The sequence below is a fragment of the Patella vulgata genome, chromosome 1, assembly GCF_932274485.2.
Source record: "Patella vulgata chromosome 1, xgPatVulg1.2, whole genome shotgun sequence".
Classification (NCBI taxonomy): Eukaryota; Metazoa; Mollusca; class Gastropoda; family Patellidae; genus Patella; species Patella vulgata.
Window position 1 is genome coordinate 4,925,017 of NC_065879.2, and position 13,250 is coordinate 4,938,266.

General features: G+C 34.0%; 2 protein-coding genes across 3 annotated transcripts in view; one reads left to right on the forward strand and one right to left on the reverse strand.

The window, feature by feature from the left end:
- The window catches only part of LOC126813376 (uncharacterized), a 126,365-nt gene extending 117,311 nt beyond the window's left edge, over nucleotides 1-9,054 (reverse strand). Inside the window, exon 1 of the mRNA XM_050539144.2 lies at nucleotides 8,885-9,054. The gene's annotated coding sequence lies outside the window, so the exon portion shown is untranslated. The remainder of the gene's footprint in view (nucleotides 1-8,884) is intronic.
- The window catches only part of LOC126808473 (uncharacterized), a 230,454-nt gene that overhangs the window by 80,194 nt on the left and 137,010 nt on the right, over nucleotides 1-13,250 (forward strand). Inside the window, exon 1 of one of the 2 annotated variants that reach the window (XM_050533194.1) lies at nucleotides 9,154-9,402. The exons of the other annotated variant lie outside the window; for it this stretch is intronic. The gene's annotated coding sequence lies outside the window, so the exon portion shown is untranslated. Of the gene's footprint in view, nucleotides 1-9,153; nucleotides 9,403-13,250 lie in introns of those variants that run through there. 2 annotated transcript variants of the gene reach the window in all.

The window sequence follows — 13,250 nt, forward strand, 5'->3', positions numbered from 1 at the left end:
CCAGGTCATAATCAACTCTCGATGGCATCGGATTTCTTTGATATTAAATAGATTAGAACTGTTCAGCCATATTTTGATTTAAGCTAAAAATCGAGGAGTGAGACTGAGCTTCGAACAACCAGTACGGGGGTTGAAATTATTGCACACGTCTTGTCAAACCTTCAAAGGCTAATATCTTTGCTTGGAATAGAGTGATTTGAATGTAATTTTCAAATTATTCATTTTACATTATCTATTTTCAAACTATTACAGCAAGAATGGCTAGCTCTTTATCTAAATCTTACATAATGTATCTTTAAGAATTTAAACACCAAGTTAAACATTAAGATTTAGTTACACATTACGATATAGATAAACATTAAGAATTAAAACATCAAGAATTTAAACATTAAGAATTTAAACATTAAGAATTAAAACATTAAGAATTCAAACATCAAGAATTTAAACATTAAGAATTAAAACATTAAGAATTTAAACATCAAGAATTTAAACATTAAGATTTATTTGCTCATTAAGATTTAGATACCCATTAAAGATTTAGCAAAACATTAAGAATTTAGTGAAACATTAGGAATTTAATACACATTAAGAATTTAATGCAACATTGAATTTAATGCAACATTGAGAATTTAATGCAACATTGAGAATTTAATTTAGCATTAAGAATTTGAATTAACATTACATTAAGAATTTAGTGAGACATTATGGATTTAGTGAAGCATTAAGAATTTAGTTAAGCATTAGGTATTTAGTTAAGCATTAGGTATTTAGTATTTAGTTAAGCATTAGGTATTTAGTTAAGCATTAAGAATTCAAACCAACATTACATTAAGAATTTAGTGAGACATTATGGATTTAGTGAAGCATTCAAAATTTAGTTAAGCATTAAGAATTTAGTTAAGCATTAAGAATTTAGTTAAGTGTTAGGTGTTTAGTTAATCATTAAGAATTTAGTTAAGCATTAGGTATTTATTTAAGCATTGGGTATTTAGGTAAGCATTAGGTTTTTAGTTAAGCATTGGGTATTTAGTTAAGCATTAGGTATTTAGTTAAGCATTAAGAATTAAGTTAAGCATTAGATATTTAGTTAAGCATTAAGAAATTAGTTAAGCATTAAGAATTTAGTTAAGTGTTAGGTGTTTAGTTAATCATTAAGAATTTAGTTAAGCATTAGGTATTTATTTAAGCATTAGGTATTTAGTTAAGCATTAGGTATTTATTTAAGCATTAAGAATTAAGTTAAGCATTAGATATTTAGTTAAGCATTAAGAAATTAGTTAAGCATTAAGAATTTAGTTAAGCATTAGGTATTTATTTAAGCATTGGGTATTTAGTTAAGCATTAGGTTTTTAGTTAAGCATTGGGTATTTAGTTAAGCATTAGGTTTTTAGTTAAGCATTAGGTATTTATTTAAGCATTGGGCATTTAGTTAAGCATTAGGTTTTTAGTTAAGCATTGGGTATTTAGTTAAGCATTAGGTTTTTAGTTAAGCATTAGGTTTTTATTTAAGCATTGGGTATTTAGTTAAGCATTAGGTTTTTAGTTAAGCATTAGGTTTTTATTTAAGCATTGGGTATTTAGTTAAGCATTAGGTTTTTAGTTAAGCATTGGGTATTTAGTTAAGCATTAGGTATTTATTTAAGCATTAAGAATTAAGTTAAGCATTAGATATTTAGTTAAGCATTAAGAAATTAGTGAAACATTAAGAACTTCGTGAAACATAAGTTGAATATTAGGAATTTAATGTTGATACAAGAAAAAAGTGTACTTTTTATTTATACAAATAAAAAAAAAATTCTTTAATTATTGAATTAAAGCTATATGTATTGATTTTTGGAGAATATAGAATATATTCTAGTGACAATAACAGATTACATTATAAATATCTTTATTATCCTAGATATAGAATGTACACAACTATTTAAAATGCTTGGAGTTTTTTTTTATTTACTTTGATTTTCAGCGCTTGATCTAAGATCAGATTGTCAATGTTTTATCTTGATTTGGCTTAAATTTAAAATTTATACTGGTCTACAGTGTCAATATTATCAGATTTTATGTTAAAATAAATATTGAACTTGATTTTAAAGTCACTACCTTTATGGTATTTGTTTGATTTTCTTCAAAATTAGAATGATAATATCTGTTTACATGTTTAATTTCTTTAATCGAGAGAGAGAGAGAAATGGGGTTTAACGTCCACTCGACACAAACTAGGTCATTTCGGGACTAACATATGGTTTAATTTTATTTCAATAATTTCGCTTGCGCGTAGGGGTCTTTAGCAGTGGGAGGAAACCGGAGGACCCGAAGAAAACCCACGAGGTTGGACAGGCGACCCTACTCCTTGTCATGTACAACCGGGGATTTGAAACCAGGCCAGTCGACTCAATGACAGACTTTATGATACAGAGCGCGCACGCTAACCATTCGGCCATCCACCCCCCCTGATTTCTTTAATCAAGTTGTTGAGTTTGATTTCTTTTATCAAGTTATTGACTCCAGTAGCTTTACGTCTTAGTAGTCATCCTAGAGGCAGTATGTGCATGCCTGTCAGGCATGGTACCTGCATACCTACAACGAAAAACTGAAGTCCACCATGTACAAGCTGCTGTTCATGGAATTTTATGAAAAGTAGATGAAAGAATAATCATTGTTAGTCTCAAATTTACAAAAGTTTATTTTACAAAGTATTGAACTCCATGCCAATTGTTTCCTTTATTTCTAAAACCACCTTCTATGTGATGAGTTCATATTACTAAGATATTTACGTTGTATCTTTGTCAAAATATTTAATCATAATAGAATAATCATTAGTTTGAATTCAGTCATCAATGATTCAGATTTCATTAGTTTGAATTCAGCCCTATCGGTAATATCATTGGTTCACATTTCATTAGTTTGAATTAATTAATTATTATGAATATCAAAGATTCATATTTCATTAGTTTGAATTCAGTCCTATTATTAATATCAAAGATTCATATTTCATTAGTTTGAACTCAACCCTATTATTATTATGATTCACATTTCATTAGCATTTTGTTATGTAGAATGAAACAAAAGGCAGGAAGAAAGAAATTTGTCAAGCTGTCACATCACATTGATAAAATCAGATTTTTATATATAAATTATATTAAAACCATGTATATGAATAAATTGCATTTCTGATCTAATTCTTATCAATTAGAGCATTGATAACGACTAAATCTATTTGTTAAGGTCAGTTCAATTTTTGTCAAGTTCCCCGAGATGTAAATAAGGTTAGGGCACGTGATTGTTAGCGAGATTGTAGATTACGGTTAGGGTAAGCATTGGGGCTAGGTCCAGGGTTAGGGTTGAGATTAGCCCTAGCCGGCCTGTTTACATCTTGTGACCGAGGACGAAAATTGACAGAACTGGTATCTAAAGCATTCAATATGGAGACTGGAAATTTCTTGACCCCTCCACTCCATCACAGAAAATCCAGGATCTGCCGCTGCTCAGTTTTTAAAGTATTCATTTAGTTTGCATAAACCTTTTGAAATAAAGTGATTATTGTTATTGTTATTATTATAACAATACATGTTCATGGATCCAACAAGATGGCAGACCTACATGTAGCTCCTGTTACCCAGGCTTACCACAGAGTTCCTATGAAGGGAAGTAACCTAAATATGATTATGGGTTCAGTCTACAAATGTCATACTTAACACTAAGCTCTACTGTCCTCACACAGAAAAAAAATAACGATTATAACACCACAAATCCATAAAACCACCACCTCAATTTCAGTCTTAAAAGATCACATGAAGAGCCCCGGGGAAGAATTATCTAAGTCACTTTTTCAACAAACCCCAGTTAATGGCGCCATCTTGTAGCAAATTGTATAAGCTTTCTGTGGAACAGTCAAGTTGAACCAAGGCCCATCTGAAATGGAATCCCGGACAATACAAGTCCATCGAACCCTTTATTTAACCTTAATTTGCCTGAAAAGTGGATGTCAGTTGTTATACTGATAATTAAGGTTCGTATTAAACATCATTTTGAAGTTGTAATTAAACCCACTTGTTCTGTTCACATCAAGCATTCTCGTCCAAATTTCTGTTTTGCCTTTTATGCGAAAAGACAAAAATGTGACTTAAAACATTCTTCCCCTGTACTCTTCACTTGATAAGTAACAAACAGCACAGGTGAGAAATGGATTAAAAAAAACACTCTGGGCGATGTTTTCCCCCACTACAGTTATCTTTATAGAGTCTGAGAGTATAAATGTCTGACGGGGGGGGGGGGGGGGGGTTGGATGGGCGAATGGTTAGCATGTGCGCGTTGTATCATAAGGTCTGTCATTGAGTCAGTTGGTGTGATTTCGATTCCCGGGTCGTATGTGACAAGGAGTAGGGTCGCCTGTCCAACCTTGTGTGTTTTTAGTGGGTCCTCTGGTTTCCTCCCTCTGCTAAAGCGAATTATTGAAATAAAATTAAACCATATGTTAGTCTCGAAATGACCTAGTTTATGTCGAGTGGACATTAAAGTTAAACTCCACCTCTCTCTCTCTCTCTCTCTCTATAAATGTCTGAGAATTTTTTTTTTATTTTATTATTGCACTTTTTGCGATATTTTAATCTCTGAATGAATTGTTGGGTTATTAAAGTCGCTCTTAAATCAAACATATCGACCTCTTAGCGAGAAGACCAATAAATTACCTAATAATACTGTCTACAAACTATTTCTATCATTCAACTGGTATCATTAGTAATCACGCTATTGTTTGATAGATTTATTTTATACACTTTCGTACTCCCATGCTTGAATCCTGATCTGTATCGCAGCAGTTAAAGATGAACAGGTTTTTAAAATGTTAAAAGTAGACATTTACAAATATCAGACCTTTCATAGCACAGCTTGACGGAGACAGAGTATGATAAAGTAATCATTCCGTTTCACATGTATTTAGTCTGCCCTGCATTACAATGAGAGAGAGAGAGAGAGAGAGAGAGAGAGAGAGAGAGAGAGAGAGAGAAGAGAGAGAGAGGGAGGGTTTAACTCCACTTGACACAAACTAGGTCATTTCAGGACTAACATGGCTCAATTTTAATTTATTGTGCGTCTTTAGCAGTCAGAGAAAACCTACAGGTTAGACAGGCGACCCTACTCCTTGTCACGTACAAGTGGGGAATGAAACCACGCCACTTGACTCAATGATACCACTTGACTCAATGACGCCACTTGACTCAACAACGGACTGTATGATGCCATGTGCACATGTTAAACACCCGCCCATATTATAATGTTGAAACATATTAGGCTGAAAATAACCTAGTGTGTCCAGACATTCAGAATATACTCAGACACAACATTTCATATGACTAGGTTTGTAAATCTGGGAGTATAAACTAAATGAAATGAACTGAAATGAAATGGGGGTTTAAAATCCTACTGTTCTGCTCCGACTGGGCTAATGTAGACGGGGCATATGCCATACAGTGTGCTATAAGGGACATTTTGCCCAGATAGCTGTGCTACAGCCTACTCTTATATCAAATTCCAACTGTCAAGGGATCTTTTACATCCATGACAATGTATACACAGGACCGCTTTTTTGTCCCATCCAAATGACTAGACAGCTGTCCTTAAACAGGCCCTCCTTGCTGCACCACCGACAAATCCTGATGAACACCGAAAGTGAACCGGCGACCTTCAGACTAGCGGGCCAGTATCATAATCACGTATTCAACGTCACTCCTACAAATGAAAGAAGTAGAAACCGGGTCCTCCAGTTTCCTCCCACTGCTAAAGACGCTTACGCGCAAACAAATTATTGAATTATAATTGAACCATATGTTAGACCCAAAATGACCTAGTTTGTGTGGAATGGACATTAAACCCCCTCTCTCTCTCTCTCTCTCTCTCTCTCTCTCTCTCTCTCATTTTTGCACAAATTACAGGATAATCCTAAGCCTCTGCTACCTTCATTATACCTCCTTGTGAAAAATATTTTATTTACAGATATGAGAACTGCATGTAGCACAGCATGTTCGAGACAGAAAACGATAAGACACTTGTTTAATTTCCTAATGTATAACTTATGTCTTGTTGAGAGAGTTAAAAATGAAATCTATTTGACAATATAAGGTCTGCTTGTCTTTCATGCCAACACTAGCTGTGCCTCGTCTCCTTTCCATACAATGCTGCATAACTATCAAGCAACATAGAAGTGTATATGAAATGAAATGAATTGGGCCATGTTTTTCGAAATCTTAACTACAGATAAAATCCAAATTTTAGTAGATATTTCAATTTTGATTGGTTAAGCACTAAAATCAATCTAATATTATCCAATCAAATTACTAAAATTTGGATTTTATCTTTGTTAAAATTTTGTGAAACAGGCCCCAGAATGTTCTACTGTTCTGTTCTGACTTGGCTAATGAAGATGGGCATATGTCATAAAGTGGAGTGGTTTCGATTCCCCAGTGTCAAGTGGACATTAAACCCCATCCCTCTCTCTCTTTAGCCTCTATCTAGTTGGTCGGTGTCAATGTATGTTACACATCCTATGTGTGTGGTCAGAATGTTGACATATTGGAATTCCAGTACTGTCAAGGTTTTATTAAATTACACAACAATGTGTACATAGGACCCGATTTTTTTTTTTCATCCCATCCAAATGAAGGAGCCGCGGTGGCTAGTTTAAGACGCTGGCTCGCTAGCCTGGAGGTCGGGTGTTCGATCCCTGCATTGGCCGAGAAAGTTCATCCAGATTTTCCGACGTGGTTTCGACTTGTCAGTGGTGCAGAACGGAGGGCCTGACAAGGACAGCTGTCTAGTCCTTCGGATGAGACGAAAAACCGAGGTCCCGTGTATATATAGGAATGCACGCAAAAGATCCCCTGGCAGTAGGCCGTAACGCCGCTGCCCGTCTTCATTAGCCCAGCATAGGAGCAGAACAGTAGGACGTTAAACCCCATTTCATTTCATTTCATTTCATTCCCATCCAAATGACTATGCATTGTCCCTAGCCAGTGTATACATTGGCGTGCACATAAAAGATTCCTAGATGTTGGAATTTGATATGACAGTAGGCCGTAGCGCTCCATTATATTTCATTTCTAGGACACCATTTCCATTTATTTTGGAAGTTCCCAGAGTAACTAGTTTATATGAAGTTCCCAGAGTAACTAGTTTATATGACTTTGTGTTTGTCTTGTATTAATATTACGATGCACACACCGCCAGAAGTAATGTAGGATTATAACAGAAGATATCTACCACAGAATACTACGAAATTAAATGTCAGGAAACATGTTTTGGGGGCCTAAAAAAAGTGTTGATGTAGGATTTCATTCCTAATATAGAAGCAAGAGATGAAACCTGTCAATGTTCAGAATTTCTCCCCATTGACAACAACAATGTTTTGTGGAGTGAAAATAAAATATGCCAAGGACCAGTTCCACTAGTGCCAGGAGAAATTTCTGTGAAACTGTCCATGACTTATTTTCTCCAAATGTCAACAGTGTTTCTTCTTTGATTGGCATTTAGTAATTGAACATATTAACACAAGGTACAAATTTTATAGATACACAATTACTGAGTTTAACAGTGTTATCTTCTGGCCATTGTAGGAAAAATTGGATTTTGGGGAGGATTGGAAAAAAAGTAATCAGATTGTATGTACAGAAGTAACTTTATTACTTTGCGAAGTGAGTAACCCAACATTTGCAGCCACACTGACAAAATTCTCCAATATAAGTTACATACAATAGAGTTAAATGGGCCTCTTTTTATTTTGTGAGAGAGAACACATCTTCCATAATTATTATTAGACTTTTGGGGATTGGACTATCCCCATCCCTATGCAGGAACGAGAGATAAAACTGTTGCTGAGACTGATATCTTAATAACAAAAGTTTAATATTATGTGAAATAGAAAGGGTGTTAACGTCCTACTTTTCTGCACCAACTGGGCTAATAAAGACGGGTATATGTCTTGCAGTGAGTGAAATCTTGCCTGGACAGTGGCACTCTGGCCTGGGCCCTTATTCACGAAAACTTAAACTAAGTTACAACCGAAATTTTAAGAAATACTGCAACTTCATTGGATATATGCAAATTGATTTTACTGACTGGTCAGCTAATCGAATTGCAGTATTTCTTAAAATTTCGATTGTATCTTAGTTTAAGTTTTCGTGAATAAGGGCCCAGCTCTTATTTCAAATTCCAACTATCATTTCTTGTCCAATCCGAAGGACTAGATGCTGTTCCCTACCAGGCCTGCATCCTGTGCCAGTGACAATTGTAAGGCACACTGGAAAACCCTGAGGAACTATCTAGACCAACAGCGGAATTGAACTGTTATCAACCCCCAGAATTGAGAGAGAGATTGGTTTATTTTGGGACTAACATATGGTTCAATTTAATTTCAATAATTTACTGGCGTCGTAGGGGTCTTTACCAAAAGGACCCAAAGAAAATCCACACGCAAGTGAATTATTAAAATAAAATTGAACCATTTGTTAGTCCCAAAATGACCTAATTTGTGTTGAATGGAGGTTAAACTCTCTCTCTCTCTCTCTCTCTCTCTCTCTCTCTCTGTCTCTCTCATATTATAAACACTACTTATATATATGCTCTGTATATCACACATTGTGACACACAAATATAAATATAGCAATATGTAGATCGTGTGCATAGTGCATGATATTTTTTTTTTTTATAGAAAACTATAACATAGATCATTCAGCTTTTGAAAGATGCTGAAATGAATAGATATAGATATAATGATAGCTTGTATAGGAGCTACTATAACTGTTATTGTTTGTCCCTAGTTTTATGGCTAGAAGTTATTTTCACAAACAAACCCTAAAGAATCATACATTATACAAAAGATATAAACAATCCCTACCTTTCCTATTGTGTTGCCCTTGTTGACTGGGGTCTCTCTCCCTTAGCTTACTGGAACCTTGTATTAACAGCAGTGTGTATACAAGACAAGCTGTAGTGTTATTGGCTAACCGTAAAGGCTGATAGCGTATAGTAGTGAATACCAGAGTGTTAAAGGGGCTCCTCGTATCATTAGCTATTACTGAGATCAGCGGGACTATTGTAACTGGGTAGTTTTATTCATCATAGTGTAAATCCTCCTCTCACTCGACAGTCATAGTCAGATAAGAACCTCTTCAAACTTATACAACTTCTCTCATAGATGTATTTAACTCGGTAAACTTGAGTCGAGTTAATTTTTGTGTGTATCTTTTTGTGACCTTTGTGAAACTTGCAAGGATACATGTAAATTTGAGAGAGATTGTGAAATTGGAATAACACATTTTATTTTTACATTTATCTGTGCGTTAACGTTTGGGGAAAAAACTCATAAACAGTTTTTATCTACTTTTACTTACTCTGACTTTTGTGAAAAACAAGGTAAGAAATCACTCATAGCCTACTCTTTAATTTGAGAGATTAACAGTTATTGAAAAAATAATACATACATGTAAATACATACATGTATGTAATTAAGAAATGGCATGGATTAAAGTGTAATGGTCTTATAGTATATATATATATATATATATTTACTATGTATATATGTATTGTTGAATACTGGTAGATATCAATATACTATTCTTATTTACCTATGGTATATATATTTGGTAAGTAACGTTAGATAAATCATATATACATGTTTATATCTTTTAAATACCTCAAGTCATTGTAAGACATGAATATATGACCTATGCACTAAATACTTTCAATATATCACTATTATATACCTCTCCCACACCTTCAGTGTATGGAAATGTTTTCAAAAGTTTGAAAGTTAATTTATCTTAAACGGTTGTGTAATTATGGTTAGGTTACCCAGAAGTTATTTCTGTAATTGAGCATTGCTTACTGATAATGACAACTAATGTCGAGAATTTGAATACAAATGTCATAACTTTTTAAAGTTGAAATATTTTTCAACAAAGCTTTAAAGACGTGAAACAAATAACCATTGACTGGAAAATATATTCAAACTCCTGTGGATTGATATATTCATTACCAAAAATATGTTACCTTATGAAATATTTCAAGCAAAGTTCTGATTAATTAAATATACACGGTTGTTATTGCATAGTACACATGTTACGCAATGGATAGCATGAATATATATCAATGGCCCAAACAGCGGTTGACACTCCGCTTTAATTACTATGTATTTTATGTCTATAAAATGTTATTTTTTCCAGTTTGTTAAAAATACCATAATTTCAAATAAATATAGGTTTTGTGGATCAAAAAGATGGCCTAATTTCGTAGATGGAATGTATCTTTAAAAAATTTGCAAAAATGATCTTTTTGGTTAAAATTGTCAAATTAATACAAATTTGCTAGAGGAAAGATTGATTGACTGAAAATTCAGATTCCTCATTCCCTCTAATTCCACTCCCAGGCTGTGTTCATGGGGGCTGATTTTCCTTGAAGTACAATTTCATAGTTGCAATTTCATTCACATTAGTACTAAAATGTTTCCAGATGATTCCCTCCATTTTTAGTTCCAGACTATGTTCATGGACTATTTTCCATCAAATACAATTTCATAGTTGCAATTTCTTTCACATAGTACTAAAATGTTTCCAGCTGATGTTTAGAAATTCTAAAATATATTTTGTTCACGCATGAAATGTAATACTATATACTATAATAGTTATATTGTGTACATGTAGAATTTTATATAAATTTATTACATTGAAATCATTGACTGGCAGAAAAAAAACCAACAAATTTATCACAATTTTAACTGATAAACACCATTAGCATGTAAGTTATTCATACGTTATCCACGTTTCTCTCTGATATATAGAAGTTTAAGTATTTTCTATCAAACGGAAATAGGATGATGTCGTGATAAAGCTGATATGGTTTATAAATGAAATGAAGTGAGGTTTAACATCCTGGGTAATGAAAGCGGGCATGCAGTGTGTTATGAGGGAATTTTGCCTGGACAGTGGTGTTTCAGCCTACTTTTATATATCTCGAATTTCAAATAAGGGTTCTTTCATGTGCCAATGTCTACCTGAGACCACGTTTTTTTTGTCTCATCCGAAAGACTATACATTGTGCCTTCCTTGCCAGGCCCTCTGTCCTGCATCACTGACAAGGGAAAACCAGAAATACACTAAAAGCCACTGATCGACATTTTGTGGAAGTTGTATCTGTGAAAAGAAATTCAGCCCCAAAATAATTCAAATCCATTTGGTATTTACAAAGATATGGTGAATTGAAAATTTATCAATATGTAGCCTCCTATGTGAATGAGTAAACAAGCCAGTTTCACCTTTAATTAATGGGTAAATCTTTTAATAGGCCTTGAGGGGGGGGGGGAGAGAGAGAGATTGCCAAATGGTTAGCGCATGTGTGTTGTATCTGGGATTGGGGAACAGACTTAGCCTATGTAAAACCCTTCTCCCTGAATGTGTATTGTATCATAATGTCTGTCATTGAGTCAACTGACGTGGTTTCGATGCCCCAGTTGTACGTGAGAAGGAGTATGGGCGTCCGTCCAATCTCGTGGGTTTTCTCCGGGTACTCCGGTTTCCTACCACTGTTAAAGACCCCTACGCGCAAGCGAATTAGTGAAATAAAATTGAACCATAGGTTAGTCCCAAAATGACTAACTGTGATAAGTGGAGGTTAAACCCAATCTCGCTCTCTCTATCTCTCTCTTTCTCTCTCTCTCGCTCTCTGTTAATAGGCTTTATTTTAATCTGATTGAACTGACCGATTATCTACTGTTGGTATTTTGTTTATGTATTCTTAATTAAAGTAAATATTCATTTCGAGGACATTTTAGCGTGTAATGCTTCGAAAGATGCAAGGTCGTGATTGGTAACTTTACTTAAGCATGTCTACTTTACCAGAAATGTCATGTTGCTAAATTCCCCTTTTCAGTGGTGCAGGCCAGAGGGCCTGACAAGGACAGCTGTCTAGTCGTTCGGATGGGATGGAAAACAGAGGTCCCTTGTATACATTGGTATGCATGTAAAAGATCCCTTGGCAGTTGGAATTCGATATAAGAGTAGGCCATAGTGTAGCTGCCAGGGTGAAATTTCCCTCATAGCACACTGTATGGCGTATGCCCATCTTCATTAGCCCAGTTCGGAGCAGAGCAGTGGGACATTAAATCCCATTTCATTTCATTTCCTATCTTTGTAAATTCTGAAAGGAATTGAACCATTTAGAGATTCTACTTTCATATTATTGTAATTTGCTGCAGATTCAAAATCCCCTAAATGACGATTTTCATTTAAAAATTTTTGAAATAGAATCTCTTCAATTCTTGTAGTATTAAAAAAGGAGTTGTTTTTAGTTGTTGTGTATAATATGTGATCAGCCAACATTGTTTTTAAAAACAGGAATGTAAATAAATTCTCCCAAGATAGTAAGCATGACTGAATATAAGCAGCTGAAAGTGGCACGTTAAAGCTACATTGCCAATATTTTTATAAATCAGAAATGTTTGACTGGAAACAGGTTGGTATACATGTGTGTATTGTATTCATTTACAATTCTAAATTTTCAATGTCTGACGTTTTTATCCAGATCTACTGAACATGTATGTATAAATTAAATAAGTTTGAAAACCATTAAAAGAATAATAAAGCTGTCAAAATATTAGATAATATAAAAAGTAGATCTGTTGCAAAGAACACTAAACATAAAGCCTGGTTTGAACAATGAACAGCTGCCATCGGCATATTTCATCAATATGGCACTTTAAAAATGACATTACAGTATTTTTGTTGCAAGCTACATATTGTATTCAATTTTAAATAATATCCAACTTCATGATAAATCAACCGGATTATGTAATAGAGGCGTGTATGAATAGTGTTTGAAATGCAGTAAAGAGTAAAATGTTATTTCAAAATTTAAAAAAAATCAATTGAAAAAAAAAAGACTTTTCGAAATGTTTAATATAAAAGGCATTATGTTTATTTGAAAATTGTTTAATTGGTATTTAGAAACAGAACTGGAAATAAACATGAAACAATTCTATAGAAGATATTTACTGTTTATAATGGGAAATACACAAGACAGAATTGTATAAAAGATAATTAATTTATTTAACGGGAAATGCACAGGACATGGTCCTATAGAAGATAAAGAGAGAGGGAGATAAATGGGGTTTAACGTCCATTTGACACAAACTGGGTCATTTACGGACTAACATATGGTTTAATTTTATTTCAATAATTCGCTTGGGCATAGGGGTCTTTAGCAGTGGG